We start from the raw sequence: 26248 nt of genomic DNA, 5'->3' as shown, positions 1-26248 counted from the left end.
GACAAATACGCTCTCATTTGCCGAGACGATAGTTAGCATAGCCTTCAGCTACATTTGCTACGACCTAGCAAGGCGCCATAGCTTTATTAATTAATAGTGTGAAGCATGTATCATCAAGAGCGATGTTCTACAAATGTGGATTAAAGTTAAGTATTCCAGAAGCTACGTACTTTTCTTTATGGAATTCATTACGTATCCTGTTTCAGACCTCACGCCAGCCTGCGTGAGTTTAAGCGCGTGCCTTTCGGCTTCCTCTCATTGTGTCTAGGCTGTCTTGTCTAGACACAACATTGTGGTTCCCCACTGCTAGGCTTTATTGAGTGCTATGTTGTGCAACAGTTAGTAAAATTAGATGCGGAGAGCAAGTTGTCACAGCTTCCCCTGAACGTATTTTCCGTGGTCACGTTTCACGATCGCAGTGCGATGTAACAGCGCATACCATTTGAACTATAATGTAGCTGCATCGTGTCACATAACACAATTCGTTCTTGTAACGGACGGGTAACCACTTAGCGTTGCTGATTAATACTTTTCCGCAGTTGCAGGATGTGGAGGGCCTGAAGCACGTCCGATGTAGATAGGCTGAAGTCGATTACCTTGCGTTAACAGAAAAACTATTCTTCTTAAAGACTCCGGCTATGAGGTCACTTGCAAATGCAAGTGCAGTAGTTTCCTCGTTCTTCTTGTCTGCGTCATTATTATTAGCGTTCCGTTTGACCTCGATGTTTTCCTAAGATAAATGTGATAATTCGCTCTTCCTGACAATGATGCGGACCTCTGGGCTGAGTGGTGGTGCGAAGCGGCATCTAGACACCTGTCTACGTTGGTTGCTTTCCTGTAAAGTTATACAATGTCTTTGGGAGCATTGCCTGTTTCCACCTCTCTCCATGTACAGGTACATCCAGCACTGTCGAACATGATCGTTTTGTCGGCGCAAGTGTTGTGGTGTGAGGATGAACGGGCATAACGACACCAACGTCACTGAACGTGGTACACTTAACAGTCAACGTTAATGTGACTCGGCCGTCCTTTCTCACGTGCGTCTTTTCAGGGCTGCATTCGGCTCTGACTTCATTTGTGATTATACGCGACCACATGGAACAGCGCAAATGGAAAAGATCTTGCAATGAGAGGACATTCGGCGAATGTACTGGCATGCCCCTGCCGTTGACTTAAATCGCATCGATCACCTGTGAGATTCGTAGCACGTCCACGTGCTCCAATGACCTTTCACCTGTTGTCAACCGCGCTGGTAGAGGAATCTAACGCCCTAACACAAGAACTCCTTACCCATCTTATGTCCAGCATGGTAGTAAGTTGCAGAACGTGTAATGCCGTCGGTGGTGGTCGCGTACCCTAATAAGAACCAAATCCTGCCTTTAGTAATGTACAGGGGACCATCATGGATCACGTTGACTTCCGTGTAATCATTGTCTTTGAATAAAAGTTTCATTTCTAGTGAAAGTATTTTAAGGTTCAAATCATGTCCAGAAAAAGAGGATAAAGGTTTATAAAATACATACAAAAAGGTGCAAAGAAGGTGCTGATGAAATTACTCTATTTGTGCTTAAGCTAGCTACATTAACTTTCTTCGTCTCATTACCATTATTTCGTCTTACTACCGTTTACATGAAGTTTCTCCCTTGTTCAGTGACTTATAAGTTACATTTGTGACCTGATTAATACCTTCATTTGTAATTTTCAAATTCTTAACAGGTATTAAGGTTTTAGCAATTGTAAAGCATTATTTTGCTGTCGTGTTTTATGTCATATGTGCAGGAGATAATACTGCTATATTCAACATATTTAGGGCGTTCCTTACTATCAACTGCTATTTTATAAAACATGTCATAGGGATTGTAACGTAGGGCCTAAGTATACACATTGTACCTTGTGGTTTTGGCAGTTGAAAGGTCTACATAGCTTGTTCCATTCTGTAAGTATTCTTTACATTTGCATACGTATCACCAAAATTAACGTTATTTGTAACCCAAATGTTTTATCGACTGTAACCCGAGACCAAGGTTTGGGCTTGGGTTGGGTTTTTTGGGGAAGGAGACCAGACAGCGAGGTCAGCGGTCTCATCGGGTTAGGGAAGGATGGGGAAGGAAGTCGGCCGTGCCCTTTCAAGGAAACCATCCCGGCATTTGCCTGGAGCGATTTAGGGAGATCACGGAAAACCTAAATCAGGCAGGCCGGACGCGGGATTGAACCGTCGTCCTCCCAAGGTTTTCCTACAGTTACGTTACAGTATGATTTAATAATGGATGAACTGAAGTTTCATGGCATGTATAAATCGTGAAATATGACACTTCATTACTGACAGGTTCATATTTCTATTTTCACACAATTTTGTTATTCAGTAGGTGTGATATGTCTGTGTAACTGACATAATGAAGTAAAGTGTTATTTCTGTATCTATTATTGGTTAGATGTTTCTGTTTGTATCATTAATGTTATGTAAATATTGTAGTTTTGATTTATAATCACAACCAATGTATATTACATCCATAATAATAGGTCTTGGTTTTATGTTACTGGTAACGAGGTTTTAGCTTCATGTCATTTGTAACTCGAGGTCCTACATGTATTCCTTATTGACCTGTAATGTAGGGTTACTATCTCACACACCTTCCTGAGATCCTCTGTCTCTTCAATTGAGGGTTTTACTATAAAAATCGGAAAAGTTTCAAAACCGTTTTTTTAGCTAATATCGACTTGCTCTTCTCCGGCTTCATATCTATATCATGACGCAATTAGTTTCGGCAGAAGCCATAAAGATCCAAAGGAAAATCCATTGAAAATGTTGCTATTCTACAAAAATCAGGCTAGTCCCTTGTTTTTCCTACAAAAGCTGGAAAAGTCCAGAATTCGTTGGTTTCCCGTTCTTGGCTCCCTGTCCTCATTTTACTAGATTGGTTACTGTGCAATACATTAAGAGCAAACGTCGCAGGAGTGCAGATGGGAAGTTGTAATCTTGCAGCTGCATTTCCCTACAAGTTGAAAATTGAAGGTTAGGGGTATTCTGATTTGTAAAGTAGTTTCCGTTAGCTTTCATGGAATAATCAAGCGCAGGCTGTACAGAGTCCGGAAGATTACTGTAATGTGTACAAATTTAGACCACATAGCGTATGGAGAACAGCGACCTGATGCTCGTATATTTTAGTTAAAATGAACAGTGAAGATCGTAATAATATTCTTTTATTTTTATTTACCGGCTTCGGCTTATGTAGAACCAGCACCAGCCAGAGGGGGACAAACATTCTGAAGACGGCTTTTACATAAGCCGAAACCGGTAAATAAAAATAAAAGAGTATTACTGTGATCAAGAACGTTCATTTTAACTTAAATAGTACTGTAATGTACGGGCAGTGTTCGAGAGATAATAGAGATTCCCAAAACAGATCGAAAAAAGATACCAGAGCCGATTGTTTAGTTGACTGAATATCGTATAAACTCCTTTAATCAAGGCAATCACACTCTCCTCTGCTTGATAAAATCGAAAGTACCTGCCACAAGATTCGACCATAAATGGTATGCATCCTGCGTTTTTACACAACTACGATATGAGTCTTCTCTGTTTAAGCTACTGAACAGTATACAAATCTTTTAACATGCATTTTGGGTATCCCAGTGTCTGATACATGTACCATATGTAATTCATTGCACAGTGCAATAAAAGCTGAGGAAAGAGATTTTGATAAGAACCAATTAGTAGCTCAAAAGGCAGTCCACTTGAAAACTGCACAAGATTTTGTAAGCATGAAACGAAACTATATTCTAAAAGTGAAACAAGGGCTCATTAACTGTATTTCATTAGATTATCGGTAAAATGGTCCCTTACCGCACTTGCAATTAAATACCATTTACTACGCATGGCAATTATGGTATCATGTTTTTGGGCTCACCATCTCGCAGATGACTCAGTTATGTTTACTCCTAACGAAGTCATGTGCATGATTCTGAACTACTTAAACAACATTCCATTAGAAAACATAAGTGATGAGTTTGTTCTGCTTAGTGATGGGTGTCCTGGGCTCAACAACAATAAAGTTATGGTTCAGTTCTTGTTCAGGCAAGTGAACATCTTGAAGATCTACAAATGGATGACATGTTTGTTCCAGAGTAAGGAAACAGCTGTTTACCAAACGATAAAGACTTCACACCGATAGGGAAGCGCAAGACAAAGATTAATGGAACGTCTGAAATTTGGGTCGGGAAAACTGTTGAAGTCCGTACACTACTTACCCAATCCAGCTGAAAATAATGAAACATCATGATTTCGTTAACATCAAACGTGCTTTTGAACCATTCTGTTTGATAAGGCGTAAATTTCCACTCAAACTGCAGCAGGTATAGATGACTCACAATTATGTGGATGCTACGTTTTGTGTCTCATTGCGTTACTCTCAGTTTGGCCCGTGGTACATTCAAATCATTATTAAGAGAAATATTAATGCAGAATGTACTGCTTTGGATTTACATCAGTTGTACGACAAGAACCCAGATATTGAGGCGGCTAAAGAAAGAGATTTTCCTAACCTGATGCAGTTCCTGAAAGAATAAACCAAAGACTTCTACAAGATATTTATTTATGGTACTCCACATCAAACCTGTAATGTAGAGGAGGAAATGAAAGTTTCAGTTGGATAATGATAGCAGTGATGGCTGGAACAGTGGGAATAACTAAGTCTGTTTTCCAGTTTGTTGTAAAGGAAATAATACTGTCTTGTGTTCATTGTCACATACCCCCCAAACAGCATTTTGAAAACACACTAAATTTGTCCAGAAAAAATTATTAGAGCTTCATTCTTTCTTAATTTTCTACTAGTACCAGGCAAATTCGATGAGACTGTGCTCCTACGAAATAATTATACACTCCTGGAAATGGAAAAAAGAACACATTGTCACCGGTGTGTCAGACCCACCATACTTGCTCCGGACACTGCGAGAGGGCTGTACAAGCAATGATCACACGCACGGCACAGCGGACACACCAGGAACCGCGGTGTTGGCCGTCGAATGGCGCTAGCTGCGCAGCATTTGTGCACCGCCGCCGTCAGTGTCAGCCAGTTTGCCGTGGCATACGGAGCTCCATCGCAGTCTTTAACACTGGTAGCATGCCGCGACAGCGTGGACGTGAACCGTGTGTGCAGTTGACGGACTTTGAGCGAGGGCGTATAGTGGGCATGCGGGAGGCCGGGTGGACGTACCGCCGAATTGCTCAACACGTGGGGCGTGAGGTCTCCACAGTACATCGATGTTGTCGCCAGTGGTCGGCGGAAGGTGCACGTACCCGTCGACCTGGGACTGGACCGCAGCGACGCACGGATGCACGCCAAGACCGTAGGATCCTACGCAGTGCCGTAGGGGACCGCACCGCCACTTCCCAGCAAATTAGGGACACTGTTGCTCCCGGGGTATCGGCGAGGACCATTCGCAACCGTCTCCATGAAGTTGGGCTACGGTCCCGCACACCGTTAGGCCGTCTTCCGCTCACGCCCCAACATCGTGCAGCCCGCCTCCAGTGGTGTCGCGACAGGCGTGAATGGAGGGACGAATGGAGACGTGTCATCTTCAGCGATGAGAGTCGCTTCTGCCTTGGTGCCAATGATGGTCGTATGCGTGTTTGGCGCCGTGCAGGTGAGCGCCACAATCAGGACTGCATACGACCGAGGCACACAGGGCCAACACCCGGCATCATGGTGTGGGGAGCGATCTCCTACACTGGCCGTACACCACTGGTGATCGTCGAGGGGACACTGAATAGTGCACGGTACATCCAAACCGTCATCGAACCCATCGTTCTACCATTCCTAGACCGGCAAGTGAACTTGCTGTTCCAACAGGACAATGCACGTCCGCATGTATCCCGTGCCACCCAACGTGCTCTAGAAGGTGTTAGTCAACTACCCTGGCCAGCAAGATCTCCGGATCTGTCCCCCATTGAGCATGTTTGGCACTGGATGAAGCGTCGTCTCACGCGGTTTGCACGTCCGGCACGAACGCTGGTCCAACTGAGGCGCCAGGTGGAAATGGCATGGCAAGCCGTTCCACAGGACTACATCCAGCATCTCTACGATCGTCTCCATGGGAGAATAGCAGCCTGCATTGCTGCGAAAGGTGGATATACACTGTACTAGTGCCGACATTGTGCATGCTCTGTTGCCTGTGTCTATGTGCCTGTGGTTCTGTCAGTGTGATCATGTGATGTATCTGACCCCAGGAATGTGTCAATAAAGTTTCCCCTTCCTGGGACAATGAATTCACGGTGTTCTTATTTCGATTTCCAGGAGTGTATATTATCTCCTAAAATGTTGTCACGAAGTTCGGCGTAGCTTTCGTAATCCACACGCCGTCAGTAGTCCTTGCACACTTTATTTTATTTTTAATGTGTTGATCTGATAGTAAAATTTAACTGTGATTTTGCACAAATTACGTTGTAAATAGTGATACGAGTGTTAGCAAGACGTCCTTAAATATGAAGTAATTCGAAACATACCTTTTCTGCGTTGTTGCAGGAATGCTATGGAGGATACATGGACTTGGACGTAACTCGCCTCAGCGACCAACAGGCGACATACTTTGAGGCGTGACGCTGGACAAGGTTTGTCGATAAATAATGTGAAATTGTTGCTATAGATTTTATGTAGTGTGGCACCGAAGACAACAAAGAATTAGTCGCTTCCCGTAAAATTGTGAAACAAAGTAGAGCATAGTGGGGTAACTAAATAACGAAAAAATGGTAGTGTGCGAGGAGCTGAGTGCACTTACAAGCCAGTTGAGACCAAGTTTATAATCACGCTATGGTCCACCTTTGGAACTAAGCATAGGTGTGATTCTGAGGAGGAGAGACCAGGGGGGGGGGGGGTTAAAATTGTTGAGAAAGAGAGAGAGAGGAAGAGAGACCAACCCTGATTACAGAAAGGAAATTAAATTCTTTGCAGATAACAGTAGCTATGCAGAGATGAAAACGCTTGCACAGGATAGAAAACCTTCCGTAGCTGCGTGAGACTAGTCTACAGTCTGAAGACCACAACAAGAAAAATTTTTACGTCAGATTATCACGTCAAAGTTTAGCAAAGTTGAGTTCGGTAATAAAGCTTACGAGGTCCTGAGGTAGCCATATTGCTTTTATCTATGGAGAAGAAATAAAAACTTTGAGGTTCGCCGATGATATTGTAATTCTGTCAGAGACAGCAAAGGACTTGGAAGAGCAGCTGAACGGAATGGACAGTGTCTTGAAAGGACGATATAAGATGAACATCAGCAAAAGCAAAACGAGAATAATGGAATGTAGTCGAATTAAGTCGGGTGATGCTGAGGGAATTAGATTAGGAAATGAGACACTTGAAGTAGTAAAGGAGTTTTGCTATTTGGGGAGCAAAATAACTGATGATGGTCGAAGTAGAGAGGATATAAAATGTAGACTGGCAATGGCAAGGAAAGCGTTTCTGAAGAAGAGAAATTTGATAACATCGAGTATTGATTTAGGTGTCAAGAAGTCGTTTCTGAAAGGGTTTGTATGGAGTGTAGCCATGTATGGGAGTGAAACGTGGACGATAAATAGCTTAGACAAGAAGAGAATAGAAGCTTTCGAAATGTGGTGCTACGGAAGAATGCTGAAGATTAGATGGGTAGATCACATAACTAATGAGGAGGTATTGAATAGAATTGGGGAGAAGAGGAGCTTGGGGCACAACTTGACTAGAAGAAGGGATCGGTTGGTAGGACATGTTCTGAGACATGGAGGGATTACCAATTTAGTATTGGAGGGTAGCGTGGAGGGTAAAAATCGAAGAGGGAGACCAAGAGGTGAATACACTAAGCAGATTAAGAAGGATGTGATCTGCAGTAGGTACTGGGAGATGAAGAAGCTTGCACGAGATAGAGTAGCATGGAGAGCTGCATCAAACCAGTCTCAGGACTGAAGACCACAACAACAATGATTTGTATTGATAAACGTCTCTATACAAGACGGTTTGATCGGAAATTCCAGCTGTCCCTTTAAGTTGTAAGCAGAAATCGATCGACCTAGCCACGGCAAAGAACAAAAGAAAGTAAGACAGGCAGGAATTTCCCCTGGAGTCCTGACTCCGAAGGTTCCAGTTAGTGAGCGTAGCATGCGCCCTGCCTACGGAGGCAGTCTCAAAGTAGTGTGTTGACTATGGTTACGGCCAAGTAAACAGGCAGGGGTGCACACCTCCACTGTCTTTTCATTGTTTTTCATTCATTTTTGACACCGAACTTCTCCTTGGATTTAATATTTTGTGCAGCCGTGTTTCTAGAACCGATGCTTGAGATCTTTTATTTCAGTCTTTGGTGATTTTCTGATCTCTGTAATAATTTGCTCGTCGTTTCTGTAAGAAGTAAAATTTTCATAGTGAGGTACAACAAAGTTCTTCTCCGACAAACGGAGGTATCGAATCATCTGCCGACAAAAAAGGAGGTACTGCTTATATCGTTGGCGACATCATCTCGAACACCTAAGTAGTGAGAAAGCTACTGCTTGTGTTAAAGGAAACGGTGTTCATCATGTAGTAGGCTTAAAGAATTTTATAAAGAAATCAAATTCTTAAAACGTTTCACTACATAATTATTTACTTGGTAAGATCACTGATAATATAATTATGGGAATACAGAAATAGAAAACGCGCAACTCTATAGCTTTTGTATAGTATTCTAAACATAACAATCTTTTTTCAGAATATGGTAGGTGTTGCGATCTAGGAAAGTGATAAACGTCTCATTGTCGAGCGTTTTACGTCCCAGTACACTCAAATGACGTAAGGCAACTGTAGAAAGAAAGGCTGAAACAGTCATCCTAACAATTTTCGTCAGATGTATGTAGGATCCGTTTTCATTCTCTACTTCTAGCAACAAATGAGCCTGTTTGAGATTCGGATCTTTTCACTCAACTGTCAAATCAGGCTTCGACTGGAGGAGAAGGAAACCCAATTGCAAATATGGGTGACGGGATTTCCAGTACCGGCATTAGCTTGATAACCAAGGAAAGCCCCTCTCTCCCAGGAACTTGTTCTGAACAGGGAGATTGGGATTATTTCAATTATCTGTGACCAGTGTTATTAATCAGGTCAGAGAAAAAGTAAAATTTAGTCCGTGCATATGCGTGTGTATGTGTGTTTGAGTGTGAGTGTGAGTGTGTGTGTGTGTGTGTGTGTGTGTGTGTGTGTTTGTGCGTGTGTGTCAGTGTGAGTGTGCTACGAGACCATGTAGTGTGTTTCGCAGGTGCCTTTTGATTACATACTTATTGTAGGGGAGCGAGATATAATTGATGGATTCCGTAGCTATACTGCCTACCATGTTAAAATTAGTCTTGGAACAGTACATTGTAACGTTCTAAACTCGCTTACTCCAGTTCAGGAATGCTTTTACCGCTACGTAGATTATAGTTTTAGAATACTTATATGGGGTCTGAAGTGTGCTTAGGACGATTGTTGGTATTTACGTTTACTACATACGCGTCTGCTAGGGGTAAAGGGAAAAAGGGTGAGCTTTCCTCCCTCTTTTCATTTATATAAAAACTGTCAAATCTAGGAGATGTGTCGGCCTCCAAGTTGTGCACTGCCCCCACCAACCACCCACGCACTCTCACACACTCCAAATAAATTTGTACTGACACACACCCAGACTACAGCGATGATATGGTTATCGGCACCTTTGTGATTCAAAAATACGTTGCCTTGTAATAAAGTGCGAAATGTTTCCATTATGCGGAACTGCAAAGAGTTGTTTCGATCATGCTAACACGCAATGTGACAGCAACTTAACAATGTCAATAAGTGTCTGAGAAATGTTAATCAAAATTACCAAATGAAAAGAGTGGTACATTAAAAAAGAAACGGGAAACGCATTTAGCCTTTCAAAGCCCAATAAGATATATAACACACAAGAGTGAAGAAGAATTAACAACACTGAAATTATTAAAACAGGTATGTTGGTAATTTTCAATCCTGTAAACAGTTCTAATAATCTTGTGAACATGATCTAGTATAAAGGGTGAATCAGGTAAGACACGTCATCTTACATGTATATGGAAACAGAAAACGTATCGAGCGGTGGTTTTCGCAAAATTTTAGAGGAGAGTATGGTAAATTTCTTGATGGACGCATGTAATTTTTGGCGTTTGTATGTGTCGAATTATGAAACTGATTTTCATTACTGAACTATATGTTCTTCTCTAAGGCAATGCAAGAACCTTCGAAGAGAACTTCAGCGACATAAAATGTGTAGAAATAGTAAGAACACGACAGTGCCGTAAACCATCGTCCCAACGTCAGGAAAAACGCTCTCACAAACGCCTTCCTTACTGTACCAAATGTAACCATAGTTATCAATTTGGTACGGTTAATGTGTTTATTATTACGACTGTCACTCATGCGTTGACCTCGAGCAATGATATAATCCATAAGGCGATCCTGGACAGAGAGAAATGCACACTGAATTTCATCTGGGTTAACAATAGCACATGCTCGTCTAACACATGATTTCATAACGTCGGATGTCTTGTTTTCATTTTTCTACACACAAAAATCGAAAAATGTTAAGTCTAGTGAGATTGTTTCCAAAATGACCAATCCTATTATCTCGAAATGTTTAGAATGTCTGTAGTTGTCTACGGCTAGTGGAGTGGACACGTTTCATGTCGGTGCCACATGGGATGCCTTAAGTTCAGTGGGCTGTCTTCCAATCATTGCGGCACCGTATGTCTTAGCAACTGCTGATGCAAAGGCCAGTGAAAACAAAACTAAACAGATTGAAAGAGGTAAGTGAACTGATTACACTACTGGCCATTGAAATTGCTTCACCAAGAAGAAATGCAGATGACAAACGTGTATTCATTGGACAAATATACTAGAACTGATATGTGATTACACTTTCACGCAATTTGGGTGCATAGATCCTGAGAAATCAGTACCCTGAATAACCACCTCTGGGCGTAATAACGGCCTTGATACGCCTGCGCGTTGACTCAAACAGGGCTTCGATGGCGTGTACAGGTACAGCTGCCCCATGCAGCTTCAGCACGATACCACAGTTCATCAAGAGTAGTCACTGGTATATTGTGACGAGCCAGTTGCTCGGACACCATTGAGCAGACGTTTTCAGTTGGTGAGAGATCTGGAGAATGTGCTGGCCAGGGCAGCAGTCGAACATTTTCTGTATCCAGAAACCGTACAGGACCTGCAACATGCGGTCGTGCATTATCCTGCTGAAATGTAGGGTTTAGCAGGGATCGATTGAAGGGTACAGCCACGGTTAGTAACACATCTGAAATGTAACGTCCACTGTTCGAAGTGCGTCATTGCGAACAAGAGGTGACCGAGACGTGTAACCAATGCCACCCCATACCAGCAAGCCGGGTGATACTCCAGTATGGCGATGACTAATACACGCTTCCAATGTGCGTTCACCGCGATGTCGCCAAACACGGATGCGACCATCATGATGCTGTAAACAGAACCTGGATTCATCCGAAAAAATGAGGTTTTGCCATTCGTGTACCCAGGTTCGTCGTTGAGTACACCATCGCAGGCCCTCCTGTCTATGATGTAGCGTCAAGCGTAACTGCAGCCACTGTCTCCGAGCTGACAGTCCATGCTGCTGCAAACGTCGTCGAACTGTTCGTGTAGATGGTTGTCTTGCAAACGTCCCCATCTGTTGACTCAGGGATCGAGACGTGGCTCCACGATCCGTTACAGCCATGCGGATAAGATGCCTGCCATCTCGACTGCTAGTGATACGAGGCCGTTTAGATCCAGCACGGCGTTCGATATTATCCTCCTGAACCCACCGATTCCATATTCTGCTAGCAGTCATTGGATCTCGACCAACGCGAGCAGCAATGTCGCGATACGATAAACAGCAATCGCGATAAGCTACAATCCGACCTTTATCAAAGACGGAAACGTGATGATACGCATTTCTCCTCCTCACACGAGGCAGCACAACGTTTCACCAGGCAACGCCGGTCAACTGGTGCTTGTGTATGAGAAATCGGTTGGAAACTTTCCTCATGTCAGCACGTTGTAGGTGTCGCCACCGACGCCAACCTTATGTGAATGCTCTGAAAAGCTAATCATTTGCATATCACAGCATCTTCTTCCTGTCGGTTAAATGTCGCGTCTGTAGCACGTCATCTTCGTGGTATAGCAATTTTAATGGCCAGTAGTGTATTATTTCAAAAGTAATCGCCATAGCTGTTAATTCATTTATAGCACTATGAGGCAAGACGATTAGTGCCTTCATGGAAAAATGTTAGCAGTTGTCTACAGATACATGATTGTACCCAGGCGTCCACCTCTTCGTTGATTGGTTAGTTGATTTGGGGGAGGGGATCGAACAGCGAGGATATCGGTCCCATCCGAATAGGGGACGATGGGGGAGGAAGCTGGCCGCACCCTTTCAAAGCAACCATCCTGACACTTGCCTGAAGCTATTTAGGGAAATCACGGAATACCTAAATCAGGATGGCCAGGCGCGGTTTTGAACTGTTGTTCTCCCCAAAGCGAGTACAGTGTGCTAACCACTGCGCCACCTCGCTCGGTGCATCTCTTCGTCCGAAGCAACTCGACGGACACGGATGGCGAGAGACGGTACAATATAAAGGATACGTAAGTGCTTAACAGCCAAACTTCTGCAGCGTAATCGAAACTGCCTTATCAACATTGGGAGGGGGGGGGGGTGGAAGGACACCATTCTGCAACCGAATGAGGCTCCCATTCGTCATCACTGGGCGTTTGGGATTGATGGCGCACTTCAGTCAGGTTTAGTTGAGAAGCCCTTACACATCCTCCAAACAGTCCCTATCACAACAGGCGCAACGATGTGATTCGTGAAAAGCACGCAGCAGACGTTAGCGGAACAAGGATTATACACCTATCTCAGCGAGCGTGGGTGATCATCTGAATGTACGCGCCTGCACGCAGGCTCTGAAACTAATAGCATGGCGTGCGAATAAAGGATAAGAATAAAACCAGTGACTAAAAAGTACTTCACAACTTGCGACATACATCTACATTTATCCTCCGCAAGCCACCCAACAGTTTGTGGCGGAGGGCACTTCACGTGCGACTGTCATTACCTCCCTTTCCTGTTCCACTCGCGTATGGTTCGCGGGAAGAACGTCTGCCGGAAACCCACCGTGCGCCCTCGAATCTCTCTAATTTTACTTTCGTGATCTCCTCGGGAGGTATAAGTAGGGGGAAGCAATATATTCGATACCTCATCCAGAAACGCACCCTGGACAGGAAGCTACACTGCGGTGCAGAGCTCCTCTCTTGCAGAGTCTGCCACTTGAGTTGCCTAAACATCTCCGTAACGCTATCACGCTTACCAAATAACCCTGTGACGAAACGCGCCGCTCATCTTTGGATCTTCACTATCTCCTCTGCCAACCCGACCTGGTACGAATCCCACACTGATGAGAAATACTCAAGTATAGGCCGAACGAGTGTTTTGTAAGCCGCCTCCTTTGTTGATGGGCTACATTTTCTAAGGACTCTCCCAATGAATCTCAACCTGGCACCTGCCTTACCAACAATTAATTTTATATGATCATTCCACTTCAAATCGTTCCGTACGCATACTCCCAGATATTTTACAGAAGTAATTGCAACCATTCTTTGTTCCGCTATCATATAATCATACGATAAAGGATCCTTCTTTCTATGTATTCGCAATACATTACATTTGTCTATGTTAAGGGTCAGTTGCCACTCCCTGCACCAAGTGTCCATCCGCTGCAGATCTTCCTGCATTTCGCTGCAATTTTCTAATGCTGCAACTTCTCTGTACACTACAGCATCATCCGCGAAAACCGCCTAGTCGGAGTAAGGTATTCCAGTGACGCAAGAAAATTTATTATAACTCCAGTCAAAGACCACAAACGTTTATCAATACGACTGATGAACATTCACTGTCAGTGACTGGATTTATAATAAAATAATAAAGTACTTCACTTCCTCAGTGATTTAAATGGAAATTTGTTTATTCTGTTTTACTTGCCGAAATGTTAGCACACACAGAACTACGTCATTTGATAAACAGCTTGAAGATGAGCTTGTGCGTTTATGGGAAGAGATGACAGATAGATAGATAGGTTCAAAAAGAGAGAAAGAGAGAGAGAGAGAGAGAGAGAGAGAGAGAGACAGAGGCAAATCCATGCAATAAGAGTAGTGCCAGGAAGAACTTTTTGTGGGTTTTTCTCTCGGAATTACTGCAGCCGTTGAAATAGCGCGTCGGTGGTAATGATTCACTCCTTCGGCGACTTCTGTAAAGACAGCTCCCGTAAAGATTCGCGTCGACGAAAAGACTGATTGTTTCTAATTGGGATTTCTGTGTAGACACCCAAGAAACTCAAAGTTCCCTCCCGTCTCGTGGAGTCCCCTTTTCTCAGAACCCTGCTGGCTCGCAACAAGTTCCACGCAATGGCGAATTTGGTAGAGGATTCCAAGGGAAAGAACGAAGACGAGGCCGCAAAGAAGAAAAAAAAAGAAGTTCTTTTCCTGCGCATCCTGCAGGTCGGTCGAAATTTGCTGCGCAGTGTGTATCCTGGAGATAGTCGGACCGAGCTGTAAGAAACGTTTCGCGGGAGAAGGAGATGGCTCCGGATGGGGTACGGATGAGAGGGTGACGAGTGTAGTAGGGGTGAAAGGGGAGTAGGGGGAAGCGTAGGGAGAGAGAGAGAGAGAGAGAGAGAGAGAGAGAGAGAGACGGAGAGAGGTAGCGATGGGGAGAGGGAAAGGAGAGAAACGGAACCGTCTGGTCGTACGCCGAGGCAAGACTCTAGCGCGGTGCGGGCCCACGAACCAGTCGGTGATTGGACGTACTCGGCCGGAAGATAGCACCGAGGCTGGGAGGGGGTTGCGGGGTGGGGGGGGGGGGTGGAGCGAATTAAAATGACTGCTGGCTTCCGTCGTTACCTCCTAAAGTAAATACGAAATGTCTTCTCAGTAGCACTGCAGCCGTGTGACTCCGTCCTGAATGCTAGGAGACCGATTCGGAAGATGTGACAAGGCACAACGAGACTGTTCCGTTCATTTCCTTTAGAAAAGTCAAACACTTAACAGCACCCATCGTCATTTTCTTCTCCACCACCCCCTCCCTCCCTTCCTTTCACACTTACTCTCTCACCCTTCCACCTAAATCCGCCAGGCGCCCAACAAAGGCTACGAGTGGGCAATTACATATTTCGTTCTGCAGCGTAGAAGGAGGCAAAGAAATGCATTGCACGGGTGGGGGCGGTTGGGGAGGGGAAGGGTTGCCAGAAACTGGCGCATTTCGGCCCTAATGAAAGCGCCGTCTATGGAAATTATTCATTCAGAAGCGTCCAGTGCCGGGAGTAAGAAGAGAGAGAGGGAGAGAGAGAGAGAGAGAGACAGAATTGAAGAGAGAGAAAGACAGAAAGAGTTAAATTTACTGGCCTTTTTGTGTCTATTTTCCTCCCCTTCGGTGCGCCAGCGAGAACGGTCATTTTACGCGCCAGCTTTGGAGGACAATATTAACCGTTTAAAATGGCCCCTTTATTACGACAATGAAAAGCTGTTGATTACAAACTACTTTCCGGCAGTGGTCTTTGTAGCCAGATTTCTTTTGTATTCGCATATGGTGCGCGTGCGCAGCTCGATCTGAATCGTATACTTTTGTCGGAATGACGAATCACACATAGAAGTGTATTTGATGTACTTGCCGCCACACTGTGGTGCGACAGCACTAGCTGGTTTCGCTTTAAAGTAGTCACGTTCCCAATGGATCACATATACATCGTGGTCCATTGATAGTGACCGGGCCAAATATCTCACGAAATAACCATCAAAAGAAAGAACTACAAAGAAGGAAGCTCGTCTAAATTGAAGGGGGAAACCAGATGGCGCTATGGTTGGCCCGCTAGATAGCGCTGCCATAGGTCAAAAGGATATCAACTCGGTTTTTTTACATATTCGTGTAGTACGTTAAGAAATATGAATGTTTTAGTTGGACCTCTTTTTCCGCTTTGTGATATATGGCACTGTAATCGTCACAAACGTATAAGTACGTGGTATCACGTAACACTCCGCCAGTGCGGACGGTATTTGCTTCGTGATGCATTACCCGTGTTAAAATGGACCTTTTATCAATTGCGGAAAAGGTCGATATCGTGTTGATGTATGGCTATTGTGATCAAAATGCCCAGCGGGCGTGTGCTACGTATGCTGCTCGGTATCCTGGACGACATCATCTAAGTGTCCGGACCGTTCGCCGGATAGTTACGTTATTTAAGGAAACAGGAAGTGTTCAGCCACATGTCAAATGTCGACCACGACCTGAAACAAATGATTATGCCCAATTAGGTGTTTTAGCTGCTGTCGCGGCTAATGCGCACATCAGTAGCAGACAAATTGCTCGAGAATCTGGAATCTCACAAACGTCGGTGTTGAGACTGCTGCATTAACATCTATTGCAACCGTACCATATTTCTATGCACCAGGAATTGCATGGAGACGACTTTGAACGTCGTGTACAGTTCTGCCATTCGGCACAAGAGAAATTACCGGACGATGACAGATTTTTTGCACGCGTTCTATTTAGCGACGAAGCGTCATTCACCAACAGCGTTAACATAAACCAATATAATTTGCACTAATGGGCAACGGAAAATCCACGATGGCTGCGACAAGTGGAACGTCAGCGACCTTGGCTGGTTAATGTATGGTACGGCATTATGAGAGGAAGGATAATTAGCCCCCATTTTATCCATGGCAATCTAAATGGTGCAATGTATGCTGATTTCCTACGTAATGCTCTACTGATGTTACTACAAGATGTTTCACTGCATGACAGAACGGCGATGTACTTCCAACACGATGGATGTCCGGCACATTGCTCGCGTGCGGTTGAAGCGATATTGAATAGCATATTTCATGACAGGTGGTTTGGTCGTCGAAGCACCATACCATGGCTCGCACGTTCACCGTATCTAAAATGGCTCTGAGCACTATGGGACTCAACTGCTGTGGTCATAAGTCCCCTAGAACTTAGAACTACTTAAACCTAACTAACCTAAGGACAGCACACAACACCCAGCCATCACGAGGCAGAGAAAATCCCTGACCCCGCCGGGAATCGAACCCGGGAACCCGGGCGTGGGAAGCGAGAACGCTACCGCACGACCACGAGATGCGGGCTCACCGTATCTGACGTCCCCGGATTTCTTTCTGTGGGGAAAGTTGATGGATATTTGCCATCGTGATACACCGATAACGCCTGACAACATGCGTCAGCGTATTGTGAATGCATGTGCGAACATTACGGAAGGCGAACTACTCGCTGTTGAGAGGAATGTCGTTACACGTATTGCCAAATGCGTTGAGGTTGACGGACATCAGTTTGAGCATTTATTGCGTCAATGTGGTATTTACAGGTAATCGCTGTAACAGCATGCGTTCTCAAACGGTTCAAATGGCTCTGAGCACTATGGGACTTAACATCTGTGGTCATCAGTCCCCTAGAACTTAGAACTACTTAAACCTAACTAACCTAAGGACATCACACACATCCATGCCCGAGGCAGGATTCGAACCTGCGACCGTAGCAGTCCCGCGGTTCCGAACTGAAGCGCCTAGAACCGCACGGCCACCGCGGCCGGCAATGCGTTCTCAGAAATGATAAGTTCACAAAGGTACATGTATGACATTGGAATAACCGAAATAAAATGTTCAAACCTACCTACGTTCTGTATTTTAATTTAAAAAACCTACCTGTTACCAACTGTTCGTCTAAAATTGTGAGTCATATGTTTGTGACTATTACAGCGCCATCTATCACAAAGCGAGAAAAGCGGTCCAACTAAAACATTCATATTTCTTTACGTACTACTCGAATATGTAATAAAAATGGGGGTGCCTATTTAAAAAAACGCAGTTGACATCTGTTTGACCTATGGCAGCGCCATCTAGCGGGCGAACCATAGCGCATCTGGTTCCTCCCTTCAAGCTAGACAAGTTTCGTTCTCTGTAGTTTTTTCGTTTGACGCTTATTTTGTGAGATATTTTGCCCGGTCTCGATTAATGGTTCGAATGGTTCAAATGGCTCTGAGCACTATGGGACTCAACTGATGTGGTCATTAGTCCCCTAGAACTTAGAACTAGTTAAACCTAACTAACCTAAGGACATCACACACATCCATGCCCGAGGCAGGATTCGAACCTGCGACCGTAGCGGTCACGCGGTTCCAGACTGCAGCGCCTAGAACCGCACGGCCACTTCGGCCGGCTCTCGACTAATGGATCACCCTGTATAGTCAGTTAAGTAAGATCGTAGTCGGGTTAGTCAGCATAAAAATGTATTTCACAACGTAAAAACCATATACGTATATCACATATGAACGAAAGAAAAATGCAAGTACGTCCAGTCACCCGCAGCGTCGATAATTGCTTCGCATCTCCGAGGCATGCGGCATGCTTGAAACCAAGTTTTCCTCGTATTCACGTGAAAGAGACCTCCAAATGCGTCTAATCTGCGTTGGCAGCTGTTCCAAAGTGAACATATTTTTCACTTACAACTTCTTTTTGATGTAAGACCATACTTTGTCAACAGAATCAGCGTCAGGCGACTGTGAAGCCCAATCGAAGGCCAATCCAGTACTGGGACAGCGTTCTGCTTTTCGTGGTCGCTGCAAAGCCTGCTGCAGTATCCAGCCTTCATTTTTGTCAATGAAGCAAAATTTGGCAGTCGACATGAAACATCTTTGGTAAACGCGATGAGTAAGCTGCGCTCGTGTCCCTTCTTGTGTACCTCAATCAAGAATTCAAAGTAAACTAATTATTTATGGATACTGAATGAGGGAGGAAAGTTTCCTCTGTTGGGTTGTGAAAGAACTGAGACGATATCTATTACCGTCTGTGTGTAATGCTGACCACGCTCTTACTTAACAGACTGTGTTAACCTGAGCTGGGACACAGATTGGTTCTTAACGTGTACTACACATAGAAGTAGCTGTATATTGAGATTTAGTTCATTTGATTTCAATTGTTATGAGAAGCTAGAGCGTTTCCGGCATTCGTGTGGGGTGATGGAAAGAAATTACAGATAAATGAGGTCGGAATGGCACACGAGGATTTGAGCGCTGTTCCTAAGTTACTGCATGTAGAAAGAAAGATTAACTTGCCATGGACAACGATGTCAGTGGAGCGCAAACTGGGACAGAACAGGAAATCGGTTCTTGCCTTTTCATAGGAACCGTTGCAGCATTCGCCTAAAGCAATTCTGTGGAGGAATGGAAAATATTTAATATTTATGTTCGATATTATTTGAATCTTCTTTATCCCATAAAGGGTCCTTTGACTGGACTGCTATGTTATCTTTCACCAAAGCAATTCGTTGGTATGATCTGCACGAGAACTGAAGACATTCTCCGTTTCGAGCACAGACATTACATTTACTCATTGTTGTCCTTTTTTTCGATGAGAACGACTGTTATATGTAAGTGAATCTTTATGATAATCAGCAGCCTTTTCTTGATTATCTATTCTATTCACTGGGTTTAATTTGCAACGTTTTTGACTGTTATATGTAAGTGAATCTTTATGATTATCAGCAGCCTTTTCTTGATTATCTATTCTATTCACTGGGTTTAATTTGCAACGTTTTTTCTACTATTTTTCCTTACATTTATTTGTTTCTACTACTATAGCTCTAACATTTATATATCCGACCACATAAGTAAATGTAGTACAAGTTGCTTGCACGGGCAGAATTCACTACACAATTCTCCGACATTTGCAGTCGATGCTACTGATCTGCTTCGTTTCGCAATACTTTGTACCACTTTGCATTTAAATACTGTTTTAGTTGGTAAACATTGTGAGCAGTCACATTAGGTGATGGCTGCGCTGAATAAGTTAGTTGATGCAATTAGTCTATCACACTGTGTAATTACTCAGCTGTATTTAAATTGTTATATTTTTATTCAATGCAACTGAACCAAATACCAGGAAAATGCGCTTGTCTTACATACTCACTCTCGAAAACGCACATAAAATACTCTCATAATACGGGTAGCAAACGCATGTAAATATTCCTTCTAGATATTGAGTAACCATGCTGCCGTGTTAAGTCATACCTTTGTTTTGTTCCTTTTCCAAAGATTGTTTTAAGATGAGTGTTGACGCTGCTATGATAGTTTTGACTCCTCGTGAAGCCTTCATCACCCAATGATGAGACACAGCCACATGCCACGGAGAGGGCACTTGATGATGAACCGCTAAGCTTCGCGGCCCGATTGGCCCTGTTCGACGTTTATGTGCTGTCCATCCTCATGCGATTACTCCTTTCTCTCATTATCATACAACACAAACATGGCACAATAGTATAAACACGTTCAGTACAGTCAGTTACACTCACCAGATACACCTTAGGCACAATTCGCACACGCGGTAAGGAAAAGGGCCCATATGTTCGAAAAAACGAAACCCTTCCCAGTTATGCAGCTGAACCTATACCGTCGGGGTTTTACAGGTAGCAATACAACACGACCCTTTCTTTCATGCCGCAAAATACCGATAATTCATAACCGTCTCGTTGATTTCTGAGAGCTTTATCCGTTACGACGATGTAACCCACATGACTCGAAAGACGATACCAGATCAGTCGTAGCCCGAGTCGAAAAAATCTCCGTGACTTTCTAAGCTATGGCGGTCTAATGTTAAAATTACGTTAATATAAATTTGCGAACCAGAACGAAAAATGCTCCTATCGTAGCCCAAAAAAACAAGGCGAGTATGTCGTGGGCAAAGTTAGGTATGTGCAACAGGGGCACTAGCTTTCAGACTTATCTGGCAGTTTCAAAGATATTTAAGTCAGATCAACTTGACGTATTAGCGCTTCTTTGAGATTCAACCATACTTCCCCAGAGCAGTGAACTCTCTTAGTTGCAAAGTGTTGGCGCTCTTGCATCTCGCAATTTGCAGGCTGAAGTCCCTGATCCTGTGCCCAAAATCGAGAAGATTCGTCAGCTGTAGTAAACAGTAGATATCATACGGCTGAAGAGCGTGCACGTGATAGCCAAAAAAGTTTTTTCTCGGGGTGGATGCATTATGTTACACGACATGAGTACTAATTCCAACAAGTAGAAAAGCGCGAATATGTAAACGTGTTTTGATTTAAATTTCTTTGAAACTGCCAGATATGCCGAAAAGCTAGTTCCCTTCCTTTGTTGTCCGTAACCCCCCCCCACCCCCCCCATCCCCCTTTCCGGACAAGTTCGCGTTTTTTTTTGTCATTCATGATGGGTATATTTTGCATTCTGGTTATGATCAGTTTTTCCAGGTGGGATGCAACAAATTAATTTCGTTATTGGATGAGGAATATGAGGACTGAAATTTCGTGGAAAGGTCTCACCGCAACGAGAATCACCTTCGTTTTAATGACTGCCAGTTCATCTCCATATTATATCTGAGACACTGTCTCCAGTTTCTGTATTTTATAAGAAGTACGGCTGTTGGTATTCCTTTTTTCTACAACTTTATGACCAGTTGCATTCCCATCTTGATTTCAGTGATGGATCATGTAGTACAGATGTCTTTTGTGATCATTCTGCAATTGGGTTTGGTCTTCTGATGACTTTACTAGATGGTACACGATAGCATCACCTGCAGATACTCTATAATGGCTACCAAGATTGTCTCCTACATCGTTGAAATACACTATGTGATCAAAAGTATCCGAACAGCTGGCTGAAAATGACTTACAGGTTCGTGGCGCCCTCCATCGGTAATGCTGGAATTCAATATGGTGTTGGCCCACTCTTAGCCTTGATGACAGCTTCCAGTCTTACAGGCTTACGTTCAATCAGGTGCTGGAAGGTTTCCTGGAGAATGGCAGCCCATTCTTCACGGAGTGCTGCACTGAGGATAGGCATCGATGACGGTCGGCGAGTCCTGGCACGAGGTCAGCATTCCAAACCATCCGAAAGGTGTTCTATACTGTTCAAGCCAGGACTCTGTGCAGGCCAGTCCATTACAGGGATGTTATCGTCGTGAAACCACTCCGCCACAGGCCGTACATTATGAACAGGTGCTCGATGGTGTTGAAAGATGCAATCACCATCCCCGAATTGCTCTTCAACAGTGGGAAGCATGAAGGTGTTTAAAACATCAGTGTAGGCATGTGCTGTGATAGTGCCACGAAAAAGAACAAGGGGTACAAGCCCCTTCCATGAAAAACACGACCAAACCGTAACACCACCGGGTCCGAATTTTACTGTTGGCACTACACACCGTGTATTCGCCATACCTGCAGCCTGCCGTCGGATCGCCACATTGTGTACCGTGATTTGTCACTCCACACAACGTTTTTCCACTGTTCAATCGTCCAGTGTTTACGCTCCTTACACAGAGCGGGGCGTAGTTTGGCGTTTACCGGTGTAATTTGTGGCTTATAAGCATCCGCTCGACCTTGAAATACAGGTTTCCTCACCTCCCGCCTAACTGTCATACCACTTGCACTGGGTCCTCATGCAGTTTGGAATTCCTGTGTGATGGTATAGATAGATGTTTACGTATTATAGATTACGACCTTCTTTAATTGTTGGCGGTCTCTCTCAGTCAACGGACGAGGTCGACCTGTACGCTTTTGTGCTGCACGTGTCCCTTCACGTTTCCACTTCACTATCACATCCGAAACAGTGGGACCTAAGGATATTTGGGAGTGTGGAAATCTCGCGTACAGAAGCACGACACAAGTGAGACCCAATCACCTGACCACGTTCGAAGTCCGTCAGTTGCGCGGACGGAACTGCTCTCTCACGATGTCTAATGACTATTGAGATCGCTGAAAAACCTATGTCTTCTACATCTACATCTACATAAATACTCCGCAATCCACCATACGGTGCGTGGCGGTACCTCGTACCACAACTAGCATCTCTCCCTGTTCCACTCCCAAACAGAACGAGAGAAAAATGACTGCCTATATGCCTCTGAACTAGACCTAATCTCTCTTATCTAATCTCTGTGGTCTTTCCGCGAAATATAAAGTTGGCTGCAGTAAAACTTTACTGCAGTCAGCCACACATGTTGGTTCTCTAAATTTCCTCAACAGGGATTCACGAAAAGAACGTCTCCTTTCCTCCAGAGACACCCACCCGAGTTCCTGAAGCATTTCCGTAACAATCGTGTGATGTTCAAACCTACCAGTAACAAATCTAGCAGCCCGATTCTGTTTTGCTTCTATGTCCTCCCTCAATCCGACCTGATAGGGTATCCCAAACGCTCGATTGGTACTCAAGAATAGGTCGTATTAGTGTTTTATAAGCGGTCTCCTTTGCAGATGAACCACATCTTCCCAAAATTCTATCAATGAACCGAAGACGACCATCCGCCTTCAGCACAAGTGCCATTACGTGCTTGTCCCACTTCATATCGCTCTGCAATATTACGCCCAAATATTTAATCGACGTGACTCTGTCAAGAGCTACACTACTAATGGAGTATTCAAACACTATGGGATTCTTTTTCCTATTCATCTGCATTAATTTACATTTATCTATATTTAGAGTTAGCTGCCATTCTTTACGCCAATCACAAATCCTGTCCAAGTCATCTTGTATCCTCCTACAGTCACTCAACGACGACACCTTGCCGTACACCACAGCATCATCAGCAAACAGCCGCACATTGCTGTCCACCCTATCCAAAAGATCATTTATGTAGAAAGAAAACAACTGCGGACCTACCACACTTCCCTGGGGCACTCCAGATGATACACTCACCTCCGATGAACACTCACCATCGAGGAGAACGAACTGGGTTTTATTACTTAAGAAGTCTTCGAGCCACTCACTTATTTGGGAACCAATCCGATATGCTCGTACCTTAGTTAGGAGTCTTCAGTGGGGCAATGGAAGTCAAGGAATATGGCATCCGTCTGATACCCTTCATCCATGCTTCGCAAGATATCATTTGAAAAAAGGGCGAGTTGCGTTTCACAGGAGCGATGCTTTCTGAAGCCGTGCTGATTCATGGACAGCAACTTCTCTGTCTCAAGGAAATTCATTATATTCGAACTGAGAATATGTTCGAGAATCCTGCAACAAACCGATGTTAAGGATATTGGTGTGTAATTTTGAGGATCCGTCCTTCTACTCTTCTTATAAACAGGCGTCACCTGCGCTTTTTTCCAGTCGCTCGGGACTTTACGTTGGGCAAGAGATTCGCGATAAATGCTGTAGTGACTTGGCAAGACAGCCAAGCCACTCGGAGGTAGCCGAAAGGCACGCGTTTAGCTCACACAGACTGGCGTGAGGTCTGGAACAGTTAAGGGAATCAATAGTAGCAAATAAAGTACGTAGTTGATGTAATACTTAACTTTAATCCATAATTGGAGAACATCGCTCTTGATGATACATAATTTAAAATCTCAATATAAACTGGTAATGGCGCCTTGCTAGGTCGTAGCAAATGACGTAGCTGAAGGCTATGCTAACTATCGGCTCGGCAAATGAGAGCGTATTTGTCAGTGAACCTTTCCTAGCAAAGTTGGCTATACAACTGGGGCGAGTGCTAGGACGTCTCTCTAGACCTGCCGTGTGGTGGCGCTCGGTCTGCAATCACTGACAGTGGCGACACGCGGGTCCGACGTATACTACCGGACCGCGGCCGATTTAAAGGCTACCACCTAGCAAGTGTGGTGTCTGGCGGTGACACCACAAATGCAAACTAAGTAAGGAGCCAGTGCAGTAGAGTAGTCTCTGTAAAACCGAAATGGGGGTGTCCGGATTCTTTTGATCACATGGTGTAGATTATACAGATCAGAAAAAGCAGAGAGTCCGTAACACTTTACTGGGGATTTTCATTTGGGATCGGATACTCCATCTTAGTCCCAAATGCTTGGGACAGCCTCTATGAACATTCCGCGGATGATGCTGTCTCGTATTAAGATATGACGAGGCGAAGCGATTTCATTTAGTACCGAAGAGGGAGTTGTGCCACAGTGTTCGGGCATCCCGCTGTAAGCAACATCAGAGGTCCCCGAAGAACAAGCCCAAAGGGCTGTTAGGCGCGCGTGTGCGCTGCAAGTCGCGGAGGAGGAATTTAATAAGCCGGCCACGACTGCTGGCACGGCGGCGCTTGGCGGCGGCGCGCAAGCGCGACCGATATGCAATAACAACTGCGGCGTGGCCTGTCCGCGCACTTGGCACCGGGCGCCGCTACTTGTCAGTTATTAAATTCTCCGCCCCCGCTCCTCGATATCCTCGGCCGCTCTGGCACACATGGCGGCGATCGTTTCCGGTTCCGGCCTGCGCCGGACACGGGCCGTTTCTTTCCATTAACCCCCACCCGCCGTTCCACACACGACCGGCCCGTTCGCTCTCCACGCCGTCTCCCTCAATATCCTCTACCTCAAGCAGTCGCTCACGTGTTTCCGTGTCTTGCTTTCTCTTCGCTTTTAGATTAATGCTGAGTGAAATGTGTTTTTCGCAGAGTTGCCAACCACTACTGTGTTTGGGGTCCTTTAGATAATTACTACACTATTTCTCCCACCTCAATATTTCATTTCTCCTGGGCAGACTACTGGATAGCTGATGAAATAAGCCTGTCCGTGCAAGCCCTGTGATACGATATTTTACTTTCACTGAAGATCTTTTCTCCTTTCTTTTTTCGTGTAGTTTTTCTTCTGTTCCCATTCATTTGCACTGACAAATCACCCACTCTCTTCCCTAAATGCTCTCCTTTCCTTTTTCGAACCATTTTACACTTGTCTCTTTCTTTCACACACTGCTCACACAATTTATTTTCTTAACTTTATTGCTTTTATTTCTCTCTCTCTCTCTCTCTCTTATGCATTTCTCTCCTTATTAATATGCGCTATACAGGGTGTTACAAAAAGGTACTGCCAAACTTTCAGGAAACATTCCTCACACACAAAGAAAGAAAATATGTTATGGGGACATGTGTCCGGAAACGCTTACTTTCCATGTTCGAGCTCATTTTATTACTTCTCTTCAAATCACATTAATCATGGAATGGAAACACAGCAACAGAACGTACCAGCGTGACTTCAAACGCTTTGTTACAAGAAATGTTCAAAATGTCATCCATTAGCGAGGATACATGCATCCACCCTCCGTCGCGTGGAATCCCTGATGTGCTGATGCAACCCTGGAGAATGGCGTATTGTATCACAGCCATCCACAATACGAGCACGAAGAGTCTCTACATTTGGTACCGGGGTTGCGCAGACAAGAGCT

At 44.4% G+C, this 26248-nt stretch overlaps 1 long non-coding RNA gene across 1 annotated transcript in view; it reads left to right on the top strand.

Moving 5' to 3' along the window:
• LOC126195376 (uncharacterized) overlaps positions 1–6609 on the top strand; it is a 2074073-nt gene extending 2067464 nt beyond the window's left edge. The window contains exon 6 of the long non-coding RNA XR_007538598.1: positions 6522–6609. This is a non-coding gene — a long non-coding RNA (uncharacterized LOC126195376). The remainder of the gene's footprint in view (positions 1–6521) is intronic.
• The last annotated feature ends 19639 nt before the right edge of the window (positions 6610–26248 follow it).

This window comes from Schistocerca nitens, chromosome 7 (genome assembly GCF_023898315.1).
Source record: "Schistocerca nitens isolate TAMUIC-IGC-003100 chromosome 7, iqSchNite1.1, whole genome shotgun sequence".
NCBI lineage: Eukaryota > Metazoa > Arthropoda > Insecta > Orthoptera > Acrididae > Schistocerca > Schistocerca nitens.
Note: the sequence above shows the minus strand (reverse complement) of the source record. Positions and strands in the feature narration are given on the sequence as shown.